We start from the raw sequence: 19,920 nt of genomic DNA on the forward strand, positions 1-19,920 counted from the left end.
TAAGTAAGGGAAGATGAGACCGATCACTTACGCCTTCTCTACATGTTTATTTATGGAGCTAGGAGTTCCACGTGGAGGCCTTACCTGAACTGTATTGCTTTCAGAGTATGTTGGGAACATCTGTTATGGATGTGAGGGGACGATATAAGAGACACACATAGGCACAAACACACACACACACACACACACACACATATATATATTTACACACATACAAGTACCACCTACTTGGTTGTATCAGTTAGCTTTTGCTACATAACAAACCATAACAAACCACCCTTACTTAGTGGCTTAAAACAACCACTATTTATTTAGATCATGATTCTGAGGTTTGCCCAGGTAATTATTTTAGATTCCTCATTTGCCTGCAGTCACCTAATCAGTTATTTAGAGGCTGGGTGACCTATGATGGCCACACTCATGTATATTGGCAAGTTATTGACAGAGGCAATGAGGGCAACTGCACGTTTTTCCTCATCCAACAGGAAATCTTGTGTTACAAGAGTCACAGTCACCACAGGAGAGCCCCAATGCACAAGCATCTTTCAAGCCTCTGCTTGCTTCATGGTTGTTAATGTCCCATTGGCCAAAGTAGGTCACATGGCCAGACCACACTCAAGGAATGAAGAAATAGATTCTACCTCTTGATGGAAAGGTCTATAATGCCACAGGCAGAGGAAGTATTGGAGGCCATCATTCATATAATCTACCACACCTATTTGTTTTTGTTTTTTAAAATTATTTTCTTATTTAAGATCTGCAGGTTGTCATTCTTCTTCTCACTTGCTGGAGAATGTGTTTTGTTCAGCAGCTGTTTCTAGCAGCCGGAGAATATAATTTATTTTGAGATGAACCATTTTGCCCTGAGATTAATTAAACTCTAGTTCTTTCCCTTGAAGAAAAAAATTCTCTGTTACCTTAATCAGCTATTGACTACCATATAGATGCCCTGAGAGTCTGGTTACAAACTAAATATAGGACGCTATTCTAGGGAACCTGATGACAGTATGGATCTAGCTCACAAGCCATGGCCTGAAAAATGGCAGTGTCAAAGACATGAAAGAGGAGAAGGAGAGAGGGAGTAAGAAAGTGAGAAGAGAGGAAGTACTCAGTTAATAGAACTGGCATTGGTGTCACCATAGAGAAATACCCAAGCACATACCACTCAACACCTCAGAAGGAATTTGTAGCCTGGAAACCTTAGCTGCATCTTTTTAAGAGTGATTCAACTGCATATGGGGTAAAGTTTGACTAATCACAGTGGAGGGAAAATGCTCTGTGTTCAATTACATACTGTCATAGCCAGTCAACACTGTTGGGGTCTGTGAGGGAGCGGGGAGACAAAAGATTGTTGGGTAATGGAGATGGGTAGGGAAGGGCACATCTGGCTTGGGAGGATTTTTCAGGAAAAGAGAGAGATTTGAGACTCCAGTTTCAGCTCCCCACTGTGAGACAAACATTTTGGGGAAAGGAACAGAGACCTTCAGCTCACTTCCTTCCTGATTTACTCAGCTCCTGAAACACATTTAGCTCTACCTTAACTTGATATCAGGCAAGGGTTCAAGAATTAGTAAATAACACTCTTGCCTGAAGCTCATACAACCACAGTGAGAGTGCACATATACACTGGACAAATGCAAGATAGTCCAGAGCAGAAAAAAAACACTCATTGAGGCATGAATAACATTGTTCTTCCCTCAAAGCATGGATGGAGCAGTCCCCCAAACAGCCCTTTGGAGAAATTTAGGGATTGTTCTTTGGGGTGAAGGCTGCTAGTTGTCCATTACAATTCACTTTCCCCTTCTTACTGGGAACACAGCTTTACTACATTTCCCAGTCTCCCTTGCAATGAGGCTTGGTCATGTGATTGAATTCTGACCATTAAGGTGTTAGAGGAAGCAACCTATACCACTTCTAGAACTAGGACTCATGACAGTAGACATGTCTCCTCCATGTTATCTTTCACCTTCCCACCAACTGGAACCCACTGCAATCTAGATTCAAGCACATAGATAACAATACCCTGGGGGATGGCAATACCACACAATGAAAGGAACTCCAGTTTCTGATTGACTGTGGATCAGAGCTGCTTACCGATCTGAACCATGCACCTCTGAATTGTAACCTGAAATACAAATAAATCTCTTGGTTCTGTAGGCTACGGTGTTGTTAGGTCTCTTCATTACAGAACTTAGCCCTTTACCGTAATTAATACTTTCATTCATTCTATCTAAATATTGTAGGGCCCCTTTAGGAAATTCTCTTCTGGTTTTGAGGTCATCATAAAGCCAGTTTTAAACACTAATAAATTAAAAATATCAAAGAATATATCCAACTTTGAAAAGACTATAGAACTATGGATGCTGTCTCTGAAATTTTCTTGGGGTGAGGGTTAGGGGAAAGGGAGGTGTTGACATTGTTTAGGACACCTGTTTTTCTCCCCATAGTTTATTTCCTATGGCAACTATCATCCTCTATGTATATGTCTCTCATTTTTTCTCTTGCTCTTATGCTCTCCTCACACACACAAACACATATTCTCATCCTAATCCTCCTCCTCTTGGGCCTCTCTCCCACTTTTGCTCCTTGCTCTACTATAGCCTCCCTCTTATTCTAGTCTTGTATCTTTGCCTTTCCCCATTTGTAGCCCTATTTACTATCCAGGTCACAAAAGAACAAAGATCATCATTAGTATCCACCCTTATCAGGAGGCAGGGAAATCAGTGAAATAATAACTACTTTTGTGTTTCTGATGTCAGGAAAAATATACATAATTTAATATTTTTACCTTTTCTGCATAGGGAAACAAATTCTCAATGAGTACCTACTATGAACTCACAAGACATATATAGAACCATCTGGAAGGAATCTAGAAGAGAAGTCAATGAGAAAACTGAAGTTCAGAAATTACTTGCCTGGAAATCATTAGTGGAAGAAGCAAGACTAGACTCTGGTCTCTTAACCACTTATGCTCAACTTCTAGCCCCATGTTCTTTCCCTACCTTACCCCCACTCCCTTCTCTAAGACTTGGAGGGAAGTATATGAGGCACCTTCATAGAATGCTTGGAGGAAGGCAGGCCAGACAGAGGGCTGGGAAACTGAGCTACTCACAGAGGCAACCAGAGCAAAGGCTACACACCTACCCTATAATCCAACATTTTTGCTCCTAGATATTTACCTAAGATAAATAAAAATACATGTCCATATGAATACTTGTGCATAAATGTTAATGGTAGCTTTATTCATAAAGATAAAGGTAGGAAATAACGCAAATATCAAACATAATGGGAATTGATAAATAAATTATGTTATAGTCATACAATGGAATGTAATCCAGCAATAAAAAACGAATGAATAGCTGATATATACAACAACATGGATAATCTCAAAAGCATTCTATTGAGTGAAAGAAACAAGATATAAAAGAACACATACTGTATGACTTCATTTTTGTGAAGTTCTAGAACAAATAAGACTAATATATGATGATAGAAATCACAGCAGTGATTGCCTCTGATGGGGATGGGGATGGGGATGGATTGCACAGGGGCATAAGGAAACATTCTGCAGTGATTGAAATGCTCTGTATCTTGATTTGTGAGATCAGGGCTGGGTGTATACATTTGTCAAAGCTCATTGAATAGTACATTGAAGGACTGTATTTCACTTATACCTCCAAACATACATACACAAATAGTATTGGGAGAAAAAAAGACTATTATAAGAAAAAATGATATGTTAAACTTGTAATTTTTGTTTCTTCCCACATAGTGTTACAAAACAGATCTCTCCCCCATCACATTACCCACTCTTATCTCTCAGCTTCATCAATCACATTCAATTTCTGATAACCATATCAAAAGCTCTCCCTCTTCTCCTTCAAAACCATCATGCCAAATCTGTTGAGTGTAATTGTGCAGCTTCAGTCTGTAACAGCTTAAATTAGTACCCTTGGCTCATCCCTGGGCTATGTGCTTCCGGGTCAGGCTACAGATGAAAAAGACAAGAGCAGGGATGTGATAGAGGCTCTTTACCAAGTCCGAAGCTCAATCTTACTGCGGAAGTTGAGGCATTTATACACTAACTTTCATCAATCACTGACTGAAGGATGCTCATATTGGTGTTAATTCTCCAGAACTTCCAGTGTACTGTGTGTACAGGCAAGGTGGGATCTGGCAGCCAGAGAAAGCCCTCAGGCAAAGAAAGGCATAAGTTGGCAGCTGAGGGTCAGATAGATATGGACAGAAATTCTAAGGACCGAAGGGTTATAAGTGGGACATAACTTAAACAAATAGGATTGAGTACTGTTCCTGAATAGGTTTAATGTCTTAATCTAGGATGTCTGTACTGGTTAGTTCTTTCTGTGTAACAAACTACACCAAATTATAGTGGCTTAAAACAATAAATATTTTATTTAGTTAACATTTATTTGGATTAACCAGATAATTCTTTTGATCTGGACTGGCTCAGCTCATCTCTGCTAGGCTTTCTCATATGTCTGTAGACATGAGTTAAATTAATGGTTGCTTTAAGCCACTAATTTTTTCAGATGATTACATGGCAAAAGTTAACTGATACATGGGGTAAAGAAGTGAAGTTAGATTAGATGATCAGATAATGCTCCACTGAGAAGGGGATATTTAAGGTGAGACTTAAAAGAGGTCAGGAGATATTGATATCAAAAGGGAGTAGGGCATTTAAAGAATGGAGAGCAGCAAATTCAAAGGTTATGACAGGAAAGAGCTTGGTGTTTTTACAGAATTGAAAGAAGATGAAAATGCTGCTAGGAGAGAGAGAGAGAGAGAGAGAGAGAGAGAGAGAGAGAGAGAGAGAGAAAACTGAGTGGCAAAAGGGAAATCTGTTCATATTCTGACTCATAAGAGGAAGGAATCATAAGAATACGTTCTTTATTAGTATCCTTCATTAATAGAGTCTTATTTAAAAATATATTCTGAATATGTAGCATTTAGAGACTATGCTAATAAAATTATTCATATTATTTATATGGTTTTCTCATGTTCTTCACTCATTCCTTTCTCTTCTCCCCAGGCTCAATCAACTACAGGAGGGAACTGGGGCAGAGGCAATCTAAATATGCCTTAAAATGAAGACAAAATAAAAACCCATCAACTAAAAAAAAAAGTTCACAAAAACAAGGTAGTAGTGTGAGTCAGCCATTTAGCAAATTGGCCATTTGGCAAACTGGATTCTAGAAAATTGGCTTCCAGCTTTGCAACTCGGAAAACTTCCAACTCTTCCCTCCCTGTGCTTTAGTCTCCTCAAAAATAGCCTGGATGAAGACTGAGTCCCTTCTAGCTCTAGTGAAATGAGGTTTTATGGGACCCATGAGTTTCATGGGGTTGTGTGTGGGTGTGCATATGAGTAAGTAGAAATTAATCTCAGATGCCTGAAAAGTATTAAAATAGAAAGGGAGTGAGGGACCTTGGAGGTTGAAGGAGAGAAAGTCGGGGGTGGGGGGGAAGGAGGCATTCACTGGCTCATTTTGAATTGCACCAGATTTTAATTCAACAATAAACTAGTCATCTAATTTCAAAGTCTAATGCTTGGGCACAAATGTGTTGTAACGGGAGAATAGACATGGAAATACACCAGAACTGACACCCTTGTCTCAACACTCAATTAAATTCACCAGGCAAATCCCCAACTAAGCTTTGTTTAGTTTTGTTTTCTTAAATGAAAGATGGAAACTACACCATATCTGGTGTAGAAGCAGACTTCAAGACAAAAATAGGGACAAATGTGGAAAAAATGAAAATACATCATTCCTAAGGCACTAATCAGGAGACCAAAGACATAGACCTGCTCCTGCTATTAACTATGTAACATGGAGAAAAATCACATCATATTTCTGTGCTACAGTTTCCTCTTATGAAGGCATAATTGGATCACAGGTGGCAAAAACTTAGCATGCATTACATCACCATCTCTGTCCAGACCAGTGCGAGATCAATAATCAGCTTAGCAATCTTTCCTGTAACATCTAAAGATGTCCTCAGAATCCATCTCAACACAGTGATCCCAGTAACCACTACCAAATTAACAGAATTGGCTCTCAAAATTAAACATACTTTTCTCAACTAGATTACTAGTTCCCAACTTATGGGCTGCAGATTCCAGGAAGGCTGGAAGGTTACTGGAAAATGTCTGTTAAGTCATATGCTGGACAAGCCTTGTGTTCAGGATCAATAAAGTGCTATCTTATTTATCAGTATCTTTATTACCAAAAGAGATTGGGATAGAGGAGAGGTACCAAGATAGTGGCATAGGTAAACGTGGCACTTGCATCCTCCCACAACCACATCAAAATTACAACTAAAATACAGAACAACCAAATCTGTTAAGCATGTTACAGACAACCTGTTTAACCAATTCAATGTTTTGTGATCGGTTATACAAACGGCCACAATTCCTTATGGCTTCTGTATCTCTATTCCTTGATTCTGGGTATTGGCCAATACAATGTGACAGAATCTATTGTGTGAGTTCTGAGTCTAGGCCTCAACAAATTTTGCAGACTTCTGATCTTGGGACTCTGCTCAGCTGCCATGTAAACAAATTTGACCTAGTCTACTGGAGGGTGAGAGACAAATGAAGCAGAGACATGCTTTCCCAGCTGAAGCCATCCTAGACCAATCAGTCCCCAGCCAACACGGTAGCTGACCATATTTGCATGAGTGAGCCCAGTCGGCTGATCAGGTAAGCCTAACTTAGATCAACATTACTGCCTACCTGATCCCAGCCCAAATTGCTGCTCCATAGAATTGTGAACTAAATAAATGATTGCTATTTTAAACCACTAAGTTTTGTGATGACTTATAGTGCATCAGTAAGTGATATATTTTCTTTTTGAGTACACAGCTAGACTATATGTTCCATACCCACTTGCTCCTAGATTGGTCATGTGACTAGTTCTCCCCAATGAAATGTGAGTGGAAAGTGGCATGTGTCACTTTCATGCCAAAGTGATTTAGGAGCTGATGTGTTTTTCTAATTTTTTCCTCTGTCTGTTGACTAGACGTAGAGTTCTAGCAGAAAGCTCTAAAACGTTAGGAGATGTGGAGCCACAATACCAAAGAACCAGGGCTCCTGAATCACCACATGGAGGAGAGCCATTCACCAAATAAGAACATACATTTGGACTTTACATGATCAAGTAATAAACTTCAATGATGTTAAGCCACTGAAGTATGAGGATACCTCTGTTATGGTAGTTAGCATTATCTTAACTAGCACACAGGGATTATATATTTAAATTATCCCCATTTACCAATAAAGAAACTGAAGTAAAGAGAAATTGAGCTAGTAAGAGTTGGAATATGAACCTAGGCTGTCTGTCCATATCCTATCTTCCCAAGGCAGTTGTAATTGTCATTATTAGTAACATTCCTTGAGGCTTTCATTTATTTGAATGATGAGTTACTGTGTTGAGACACAACAATGCAAGCCTTTGCCTTTTCTTGCCCTTCCCTCATTCCCCAAATTCCATAGGCTTTGGAATTGATGTGGAGAGAACAATTCAACCCTGTCTCTGCAGACTCCAACTTCCCAGTCTATCACAGTCAAAGGGAATGTCCTAAAGACCTTAAACCTACATAACTTCTCATTAATGAGAGAGCTACCTTCATCCACAGATTTCTGCAGAGCACTGGACCCACCACAAGTTGCATGCTCCTATGAATTTCAGTGTTCTCCCTTAGTTCCCCATGCCTCTCACTTCATTTACATCATAGACTCTCCCCAATATTACAAGGATCAATGCAGTGGAAGGAACAAAGAAATTTTTGTTTCCTGTGCTTTCATTTAACAGCTACTTACTGAGCACCTATTATGTGTCATATACTGTGCTGGGCACTGGGCTCTCAGGAAAAGTAATAGATTGGATGTTGATAGAGAGGTGAATCTGCTTCGATGTAATGAATATTCTGAACAGATGAGTGATTATATATACAGTGATTATTTTGCCAAACTCCAGTTCTTCAGTTTAGCTCCTATGAGAATCATCCAGAAAGGCTTTAGTTTAAAAAGCATACTATGGGGACTCATCCTCAGAGATTTTGATCTAGAAGATCAGGAGTATGTGTTCAAGTGCTAATTTTAACAAATTCACTGGGAGATTCTAATTCATACAGTCCTTTGAGAAACTCTAGTTTGTGGTATTATTCCCACAGAACTGATCTAGGCCAAGCCTCTGTAGTCAAAGGCTGGGGACACTGGACAGCAACATGATGGTACATAGAATTGCTAGCAAATTAGCACCACAAAATGCCCAGAAGAACAGAGAACAAAGAATCTGATTAAATTCATAGAATCTCCATAAAAAGATGGAGAGAAAAGGCAACTGTCATCACTGAAGCGACAACATGCTGCATGTGAGTAGTTTTCTTGAATTAAGTTAGCAGGTTTTCAGGGAAGCAGCTTGTGGGAACACATTAAAATAGCATGACAGACTGAAGCACTTTATGAGAAAATCAGATTTTTCTTACCTTAAATCAAATATTCATTAAAAAGAAGAATTCTTATCCCAAACAAACAACACTGAATTATTTCAACAGCCACTGGTTACAACAGTGTCTCTGGCCAAGACCCAGTTCTGTGAGCAATGACTACCCTCTAATAAGAGATTTGGTTCCTTAGGACACAACAAGGACAAGTGGGTAGAAATCACAGGAAAACAAAGTTCAGTTTGCTGTGAGGAAGAACTTTTGAATAATGTAAAAATGGAATAGGTTGCCTTTGGGGGCAGCAAACTGTCTGTTATTTGAAGAATTCAAGCCAAGCCTAGATGCACTGCTGTGTATTTACCAAGCTTTCTTTGTATCTGGATATACAAATAATAAGATTAAGACGTAGTGCTTAGTCTCAATGGACTAATATTCTAGTGGAGATGACTGAAAAACAAAGCCACAATTATAATACGGTACAACTGGAGGCCGGTGCACTGGTAGGGTCCCTAGGCCTGGCCTGTGATCAGGGCCCATCTTCCCTGGCTGACAGCAGCCAGCTCACACCCTACTGCCAACACCGGTTGTCCTCTCTGTGTGGGGCGACCGGCAGGGCGATTGGGACCCCGCTCATTGGCACCCGCCTTGGCCTGGCACCACCCGTGTAAGTCACCACCCACCCCCGGTTCCCCATTCCCCATTGGACGATCGGAGCCTGCTGGCCAGGGGCAGGGACCAAGAAGTTGGCCGGCAGGCCCTGATCAGGAAATCAGGGCCTGTGGGCTGGGGGCAGCTCCTGTGTTGAACATCTGCCCCCTGGTGGTCAGTGTACATCATAACGACTGGTCATTCTGCAACCTGGCTGATTTGCATAGTACACTTTTATATATATAGATGAGACCATGAACATAGTGTTTCCAAGTACTAAAAGACTCCAAGAGAGAAGATTTTGGCTCATGTGGAAGAGTCAGGGAAGGCTTTTTAGAGGAAGTAACATGCATGAAATTTGACTGCTAAGCCACTCAGAGAAGGAGACAGAATGACCTTCTGGGCAGATGAAACAACACATGTGAAAGCCTGGAGACATAAAGCAGCATCATGAGGAGAATAAAAAGTAGAAAGTTCAGTAGGATGCTGTGTAGGATACTGGGGAAAAAAAGGCAGGACAAAAAGCTAGAGAGGCAGGCACAGATCAAATCATGAGGAATTTCTTGGGCTAAGGTGAGGGGTTTTAGCTCTATGTTAGGTCTATGATGAGTCATTGAAGGTTGACCTAGATGACTTCTAAAGATCTTTACAACCAAAAAATCTTTGAGCCTAAAAAAAACTATTTGCTTCTTCTAAGATTATTTTAAAATTGATTATATATATAATCAATGCAATTTTAGTCATAATCAAGCATTTATAGGAACTTGGTGTGATAGAGGTGATATTATAAATCAGTAGAGAAAGAAGATACTATTAATAGTCTGGAGACAATTGGCTAGCCATAAGGAAAAAGATAAAATTAGATTCAAACCTCACACCATACATAAGCATAAACTCCAAATGGATCAGGGATGTAAATGTGGGGAGGGGGGAGAAAGAAACCATACAAGTACTAGAATAAAACATTAGTGAATTTCTCTCTATCTGGGTGTAGAAAGAGGTTTTTTAACTATGTCTCAAGATCTAGAGACAATAAAGGAAAAGGTGGACAATTTTGATTATTTAAAAACAATTTTTGCATGGCCAAACCCACTATAAACAAGGTAAAAAGACAATAGACAAATGGAGAAAAAAATTATCAAATATATCACAGAAAATGCATTCATATTTCTGAAATATAAATAACTCTTAAAATGTAAGGACAAGGCACTGGGTAAGGGTGGAATGAGGAGATATTGCTTAATGGTTACAGAATTTATGTTTGAGGTGTGGGAAAGTTCTGAAAATAGACAGTGGCAATGGTTGCACAACATTGTGAATGTACTTAATGCTACTGGTTGCCCACTTAAAATGGCAAATTTTTTGTTATATATATTTTGCCACAATAAAAGTTTTTAAATCCTTTTTTAACTGGGGACAAAGGACAAAAAAAAAGATGGAAAAATTGAAAAAATACATAAACAGACAATTCACAAATAAGTTATAAAAATGACCCTTAAACATAAGAAAAATGTTCATACTCATTAATAATTAAAGAAATACAAAATAAAGCAACACTAAAATACCATCTCTCACCTATCAGATGGGTAAAACTTTAAGAGTATGACAACAGCCATGGCTGGATGGCTAAGTGGGTTGGAGCATTGTCCCATACACCAGAAGGTTGCAGATTGATTCTTAGTCAGGGCACATGCCTAGGTTGTGGGTTTCATCCCTGGTCAGGGTGGGTACAGGAGGCAACCAATCGATGTTTCTCTCACATTGATGTCTCTCTCTCTCTCTCTCTCTCTCTCTCTCTCTCTCTCTCTCTTCAATAAAAACATACCCTTGGGTGAGGATTTTAAAAAGAGGGTGACAACAAATTGTTTTGTCAAGGATGTGAGGAAACAAGCACTCACATACATTATTGGTGAGAATGCAAACTCGTGCAGCCCTTCTGGAGGGAAATTAAGCAATATGTACAAAATTATATATGCAAGTTATCTTTTGACTCAGTATTATCTCTTGTGGAAAACACATCCAACAATGCAAAACTACATATGCACAATATTATTTATTGTGGCATCATTTGTAATTGCAAAATATTGGAAACAACCTAAATGATATGTGGAAGAGTGGTCGAATAAAGAAATGGAGCATCTACACAATGGAGTACTATATGCAGATGCGGAAAAAAAAAGAATGAGGAGGTTATTTATGAATTGATATAGAGTGAATTCAAAGACATAATGGTAAGTTGGGAGAAAAAAAGGACAGGGTGAAAGAATACCCATAATGTGCTCCCCTTCATGTGAAAAAGAAGGAAATATACATGTATCTGCTCAATTGTACAAAAGAGATATAGAAAGAAATAGAAACTGAGGAGAATGGATAATATAGGGGATGAGTGGGAATGGAGTGGAAAAATGGGGAGTGGGAACAAGGTCTAGAGGTAGGGAAATAACATTTTCATGAGTATACATTTTTATTCTTTCTGGCTTTTAGAACTGTGTTAATGCTTTGATTGCCATAAAAAAATAATGATTAAAGCCAGGATGGGAAGAGAGCTCAAGATGGTATATAGTCAGTAAAAAATGAACAAGTGAACAAGATAACCACACTGAAAGGAAAATAACTAACCTAAGTAAATTTGTTAATTGGTTAAACAGTAGTAAATTTGTAAAACAGTAGCTTGTATACTGTAAGGTTAAAGACAAAGAAAACTGTATATTGTTCTCTAGCTAGTAAATTGTTTTTCACGGGGGTTTAGTCCAGCAATTCTAAAAGTATTTTATATATGTACTAGAACTGAGCAAATACATAAATGTATCATGGGTAATGAGAACCAGGCTTCCCACTGTTGGGGAAAGGAATTACAAATAAAGAAGAGAAAGGTTAGAATGAACCCTGTAGTGCTGAACTGGGGGAAGTATCAGTATGAACTCATGCTTTTAAACACACACAGACAAGCAATAAAATGCATCGTTCATAGATAGATAGAGATACACATGTACTAAAAATATGCAAACCTGAGCTAGACAGTGGTTTGTTTTTAATCTTGGCTGTACATTGGAATTACCTGGGGAGCTTTAAAAACTATTCATGCAGGTGATGTTAAAAGAGAGCAAGTTATAGTCCTTCCCTTTGTCACCTAGCACTCTCCAGTTTCAAGAAGGGAAACTAAGGCCTATCCATATCTACATTAAATAGGGGGTTCAAAATACACACAAAAACATGCTTAGGATTCTGGAAAATCATACTGAAATAGAAAATAAAAATCACCCTGATTTAGAAAAAAACTAACTAATTGAATTCCCCACTTCCTACCCTTTTCTCTTTTCTGGTTTTATTTGTCTGGTATGAGACCTAGGCACCAGAGGTTTCTCAAATATTGCCAGGTGATCCTGATGTGCAGCCAGGGCTGAGAATGGCTAGATCTGAAGGAGACATGGGAAATCTGCATTGGTTGCCTCTGGGAAGGGAAGGAGAAGCATGGGATCAGCAAAAGGAAACTTTAATTTTACTTTAAAACTGAAGCAAAAATGACTATATGTTAGGATTTGTAATTCTGGAAGGTGAGACCCCAGGTATTTATTATGTTATTCTTGATTTTTCTCTATTTCTTCATGTTTATAATAATTTGTAAAGATAAAAAATAAGCTTGTTTGTGAACATATGTCATTTTGATAAACACAAGAATAATCAAAAAACATTGTCGGTTTTGTTTTATAGAGACAAAGGAAATACTAGTAAACAAACAGAGGCTTCAGATTTGTAACTGTGGAAGACTCACTGGGAGTCCTGTCAATAATTTTAGTATCTTCTCCAGACCTCTTGCCCATAGCTAAAATATGTTAATACTTGTTCCACGAGTTCACCCCTTGATTAATTTCTGGGCAATACTACAATGTTCAATAAAGTAAAAAAAAAAATAAAAGGCGGGGGTTCAATAGCAACAACAATAACAGAAATGTTGTATTCAAACAGAAATTATTTTTTAAAAGATAACCACTTACAATTCTCTAATAATCCTGAACAGGCTAGTATTCAGCCTGTTTACACAGCTTTTGCTGGTTGTTTACAGCCTGATTGGTTGTCATGCTGCACCAGCTGATAAATATTTTGAATAGCCACCTTAATCTTGTTAATCAGTTTGCACAAATCTATCCCTCCCTCTCATCTCGCTATCCAGTGGCACCAGTGGCACACCTCAGCAAGAATGGCACTGAGCCAGGCTGGTGTGACTCAGTGGTTGAGCACAGACCTATGAACCAGGATGTCACAGTTTGATTCCTGGTCAGGGCACATGCCCAGGTTATGGGATTGATCCCCAATAGGGGGTGTGCAAGAGGCAGCCAATCAATGATTCTCTCTCATCATTGATGTTTCTCTCTCTCTCCCTCTCCCTTCCTCTCTTAAATAAATAATAAAAAATATATTTTTTAAAAAGAATCCCATTAAGGGTGATGTCTGTGTCCAGAGAACAAAAAGGCTGATGGTCTTCCAGAAGGGATTAGGCCTATGGTCATCAGGAGGTTTTGTCTAACCAAGCACAGAGGCTACTTCAGCAAAGAGAGTATCAGTTTATGTAAGGAAAGCTACTCTGGGGGAAATTATATCAGTGCTGGAAGAATAACTCTGAACAAAGCATAGAAAATGTGAGTTCTAATCCCAGCTCTGCTAAAGTAGCTATGACATGTTTTGTCTTTATTGCTTCTCTTATCATCATCCAGCTCCTCTCACCCCTTCTTTTTTGTGTTCTTCAACAAACACATTTTATTTTTTCAATTTATTTAAACTAAAAACAACAGAAACAGTTCACCTATATTTTATATTCCACATTAAGAGAATTCATAGGGTATGTGTCTTTCTCTGTCTGACTTATTTCACTTAGCATAATGCCCTTGTGGTTCATCCATATTGTCACAAATAGCAAGAGTTCATTCTTTCTTATGGCTCAATAATATTCCTCTCTCTCTCTCTCTCTCTCTCTCTCTCTCTCTCTCTCTCTCTCTCCAAAATCACAATTTCTTATCCATCTATCAATGGACATTTAGGTTGGTTCCAAATCTTGGCTATTGTAACTAACGCTGCAATGAACATGGGAGTGAAGATATTCTTTTTTGAGTTATGGTTGTCACTTCTTCAGATAAAGATCCAGAAGCAGAATTGTTGGATCCTATGGTAGCTCTATTTCTAAAGTTTTTAGGACCCTCCATGCTGTTTTCCACAGTGGCTGCACCAATTTACATCCCACCAACAGTGCACTAGGGTTCACTTTCCTCCACATCCTTGCCACCACTTGTTATTTCTAGTCTTTTTTATAATAGCCAGATTTTTTAAATCTGTCAATAAATATTTATTTATCCAAAAGGAAGTCCAAGTGTTTTTGGAAACATTTTGGCTTGTCTGCCATTATCAACAATTGCATTGCCACTCAGGAGAAGAAAACTTCTCCATAATGAATGGGGAAAATGAAACATCATGAAATGATTATTTTTCTAAATTATAATGTGTTTATGTTGTGATGTATGCTCAGTAGTCTACTACTGCACAAAACTTGGAATATCACACATTAATTAAGCTGATAGCTCCCTCTGCACACTATTCTACCTGTTCAGTATCTTTATAACCACATTGAGTGGTAGTTAATTTCTGATACATCTTGACTTTCCATCAGATGTCTTTCCACCATCTTGGGTCCGTCAAAGGCAGAAATTTTGTTTTTATCATCTGTGTATCCCCAGTGCCTGGACCACAGTAAACACTCAAATATTTTTCGAATTGGCTAGAATTGACACTAAAAAGGAGTAAATTAGTAGGTTATTTATTCTGGTGCCCTTCTAGGGAAAGATTATTCCGTTTGGTTTCTAGTTCAGTGTAGTGCATGCTGTGTTGTGCTTGCCAAATACTCCCTTCAGTTAAGTACATTCACCTAGCTGACTGGAGTGTTGGCAGCCAAATATTCTCCATTTGATGGAGAGAGCTGCCTCAGCAAGGATGTGCCCCTTTATTGGGAGAGCCCACATCTAATGACTGGTGGAGGCAGAGGTATAAAGACATGGGCCCTCATTCTAATGCAAGACATCTCTCCATAGTTATTCCAGATCCAGAGCTCCCCAGAGGATCAGCGGAGGCCCTTGTTGTGACTGCACTGTAGCTCAAATGATCCCCAGCCTAATCCTGCTAGTTCTCCTCTTTCACAAGTGTTAATTCTAAAAGCACCCCTACTAAACTCTCCGCAAATGAATCTCTCCATTAGAGTTTGCTTCCTGGGGAACACAGCAGGCCACAATCCCTAACCTCTGTTTTAGATGTGCCCTTCTCAGGCCTGATCCATAAAACACTGAATACTTGTTGAGGCCCAGATATATTTCAGAGCTGAGTTTTCACTAAAAAATCCTGCAGGATAAGGAGACAGGGCCACAGTCTCACTCACAAGACACTACTCTGTTCCCCTACCCACTCCTTCCCACTCCTCTACAAATGTCTACACATCTCTACTCAGAGATCCTGTTACGATCCAAATACACAAGAAATTCCCTCTTTGGGCCCAAAGTAACTGTAAACTGAATACTGTTTAGTTGAAACTGAATCCCTTTACAGGAAGTGCCTGCTTCCAATATCTTTTAACAACTGAACACATCCCAAGTTCAAATCCCAGCCTCCCTGCCAAGAGAGCCTGTCCTGACTCACACAGCAAAACCCTCAGCTCAGCAGAAGCACCCTTGGCACAGACCAGCTGCTCTCCCAGCTTCATTTGTGGCACTGCTGTATTTGGGGTTGTCCACCACCTGGAACGCCTTTCAAGTGGGGATGGCTTTGGAATCCTATGGAGGAGGTGGCTCCCACTGCTCCTTAGCTAACCTCAGACTGAAGTTTTCCCAGGGTAGCCCAGCCCAAGCCACCAGAGATGAGAGTCATTTAGAGAAATAAGAAAATGATGGGAAGATTCAAACACAGATTTGACCTGACTAGTTTTGAGTTGACAGCTAGGGCAACTAAGTCCCATCACTTCTGCCATCTTGTTGCATCAGATGCCCTCAGAAGACACGGGACCTCAGTCACACAATTATGTTGGCATCACTGGGCAAATGTTTCTTTATTAACTTCTTAATAGTATAGGCCTTTTCATCTAGTTCTCCCTCTGCCTGTGAAACATTCTCTCATATCCACAAAAAAGAAAGGCTTCTCAGGAGACTAACATTCCTTTTTCAACCATCCCCCTCCCTAGTAATATAGTTTTTTCTTAGTATTTGATAGAATCAAAATCAGATGCATTGCCATCAGGATATGATAAACTGTACTCCTGGTGTTTCATCACAATAGCAGTTTCCTTCAAAGAAAAATGGTTTTTAAGAATTAAATAAAACTCTTCTTCACACCATCTTCAAGATACTCTTCCCCATCTATGGTACAATATGTTATGAAAAATATCTTTTTATAGAATATATTTTTTAAAATATATTTTTATTGATTTCATAGAGGAAGGGAGAAGAAGAGAGAGAGAGATAGAAACATAAATGATGACAGAGAATCATTGATTGGATGCCTCCTGCACACTCCCTATTGGGTATTGAGTCCGCAACCCAGGCACGTGCCCTTGATTGGAATTGAACCCGGGACCCTTCGGTCCACAGGCCAATGCTCTATTCACCTAGCCAGCTCAGGTGTTTGTAGCATATCTTGAATATTTCCATATTTTAAATCAGTTCATTTGATGTCTTCAGCAAAAATAAATAAATAAAATAGAGGCTTTAATAGATCATTTTAGAGTCACGGGCCAAATAAAATTAAGGTGAAATCTGGCCTTAAAAAGGAATGTTGTTGTGTGTTTTTTTTAAAAAAAAAGTAGAGGTGGAAGAAAGACTACACTGCTTTGCTCTGTAAGCAGAGAGAATTGATGTGAAGTGGAGATTTTGTGAACTTTAATCTTACCCTTGGTATTTTGGGGGCTTTCCAGCACCCACACATTTTTGTCAGGCAGTGTTTACAAAGAACTAGAGAAGCAGCATCAATTCAGAAAAAGATTTTGTTTCAGAATGGAAAAGATTAATCAAGAAGTCACATGGTCTATTGTTATGCAACAAGAAGTAATATAAGAGAAATGACTTTGTAAAAACATTTTTTCCCTCCAAAAGGAAGAAGATCTGGAGACAATTTCAGTGCTACTTAGGAAGTAAACGGCAAGGTTTGATAACTTTTGCAGAACTCCAAAAAGAGTGGGTAGCATTTCTAAAGCTGTAGTAAATATTGGCTGTATAATGTTATAGATTTACTTTGGGGCTCTCAAGAGAAATAATTTTCTCATTGAGGTTTTTCCTTGCAACTAGCCTACTAAGATAAAATGATCATTTCTTCTGCTTCCTCTACTGCAATTAGTTTGAGAGCTGTGTGCAATCAGTATTACTATCAATCATCATCATCAAATGGAGATAATGGTGATGGTAATAGTGATAATGATGGCAGTGAAGAAGATTAGAGTGATCAGGATAATGGTGGTAAACATAAAATGGTAATGGAGGTGGCCATGGTGATGTGGTGGTAGTGGTGATGGTAGTGACAATGGTGATTTGGTAGAAGCTTTGCTAGTAATGGTGATTGTAATGATTGTGATGATGATGATGGTATTAGTGTCGATGATGGTGGTAAGGAAATGGTGGTGTTTGCAGTGATGTTAATGCAGATTATGATGGTAATGGTGACGATGCTGGCAGTAGTGGTGGCAATGTGGTATATATAATACATATAGTGATAAGACCAATGTTTTACAAAGATTATGTCTCTATTCATAAGGGTGCAAGCTCCTATAATTCATTACTGAACTTCATTTAATGAGTCCTCGCATTACTAGGTGGACTTAATTTACTCTGGCATTCAAAAAGTACTTATCCAGCACCCACTATGTTCCAAGTACTGCTCGAGGTACTGATGATACAGCAGTGAATAAAACAAAACTTCATGTTCTCAAAGAGCCTCAATTTTAGCCAGTGAGACAGATAATAAACAAAGTAGATAAATAAAATATGTTATATGTAGGGTGATGATAATCCCTACGGAGAAAAGGCAAAGGTGGTGAAATAGGGAGTGTTGGCAGGGGTGGGGGATGGATGTGTGTGCATATGTGTGATAGTTTGGATAAATGTTCAGCAAATATTCTTATTCTTCCTCCTCCCAGTGTGGGCTGAGTATATTTCCTAACTCTTTAATGTTGGGTTTGGTCATGTGATTTCTTTTGACCAATAGAAAGTTCATGGACTGTGATGCAAGCAGAGATCTTTAAATGCTTACATTATTTGGCTTGGCTATTAGACTCTGATGATATATTATGAGAAGCGCATGCCCTGGGTAGACAATGCCCCTTCATTCTGGGCCTCAACACAAGCACATACAGAGCAGACCGGAACCAAACCTGCAGCCTAAAGCAGAGCTAACAAACTAAGCCCATCCTAGACCAATCAAGTATCATTTAAACCCATGAGTATGGAAATAAATGTTTCTTGTAAGTCACTAAGTCTGGGGTTTATTATGCAGCCTAATTATGGCAATAGCTGACTAACACAGGGAAGACGGCATGTGAGAAGAGATCTGAAGGAGGTAAAGCAACACATAATGCAAGTACTTGGTGAAAGATCATTCCAAGCACAGGGAACAGCAAGTACAGAAATTCCGAGGTGTGAATAGAAATGACATGTTCAAGCAAGAAGGCCAATATGTCTGAAGCAAAATAGAAGAGGGGAAGAGTAATAAATGAAGTTAGAGAAGGAATGGCAGTGTGGACAGATTGTGTAAGGCTTCATAGGTCATAGTAAGAATATTGGGAAGCCATCAGAGTGTTTTGAGCAGAAGAGTGACACAATTTAACTTGTATTTTGAGAGGATCACTCTGGTTTCAGTGTGGGTGAACAATAAGCTATAAGGACGTAGGAGCAGAAGCAAGGAAACCAAATGGAAGGTAACTGCTAAAACCTCAGTGAGAGGTGGCTTGGATGAGGAGAAGAGGGCAGGTAAGTTGCAGTGGTGACTCATTGTCTTGTATCATCTCCATGAGATGGCCCAGACGCTTCCTCATCCCCCTGCCCCCAGTAGCTGAGGAAGCTGAAGCCATTAGGTTGGGTTCAGTGGTAGTTATCAGTAACAGAGCCAAGATAAAAGCTCCCACTCCCATGTCTCCAATCTGTTGCTTAGCACAGGGAGCGTCACCACTCCATCCCTCTATTGTCTGAGGGGTCTTAGTGATTCAGGAAAGGAAGATCTTTTCAGAACAGCTCAGGCAGACACAAATGCAGCCTGACAGCCCAGCCACAGTCTCTTGTGTGCGTGGATCTTTCCCGCTTTGTGTCAGTTAGCAACACGCCTTTAATTCCAAACCTCAGACTAAGAGTCTGCTTGCATCCTGGGGGCCCTAGCTGCTCTTAACATTTCATAGTGGCACCAAAAGAGCTGAGATTCCTACATTCTAAACCTCCTTATTTTCCTATGCTCCATTTGAAATGAATTTGTCTGGCTCAGCATTCCAATAACCCTATACCTCCCCATGGTGCTACATTGTCCTTAACCAACTGCTCTCTACTTGGCCTTGAACCTCTGTAGAACAATCAAAAAGGCATACTTAGTCTAGATTTTCCAAACTCTGGGGGGGATATTACTCTTTTCTCAATTTTCATCTGATTAATGGAAAGGTAACTAAGGGTGTGTGTGTGTGTGTGTGTGTGTGTATGTGTGTGTGTGTGTGTGTGTGTGTGTGTGTAGTAGTAGTAGTAGTAGTAGTAGTAGTAGTGTGTATGTACATGTTCTGGGAGGGGATATTGTTTAGAATATTTATTTGAG

Source organism: Myotis lucifugus, unplaced genomic scaffold (genome assembly GCF_000147115.1).
Source record: "Myotis lucifugus unplaced genomic scaffold, Myoluc2.0 scaffold_49, whole genome shotgun sequence".
Taxonomy (NCBI): domain Eukaryota; kingdom Metazoa; phylum Chordata; class Mammalia; order Chiroptera; family Vespertilionidae; genus Myotis; species Myotis lucifugus.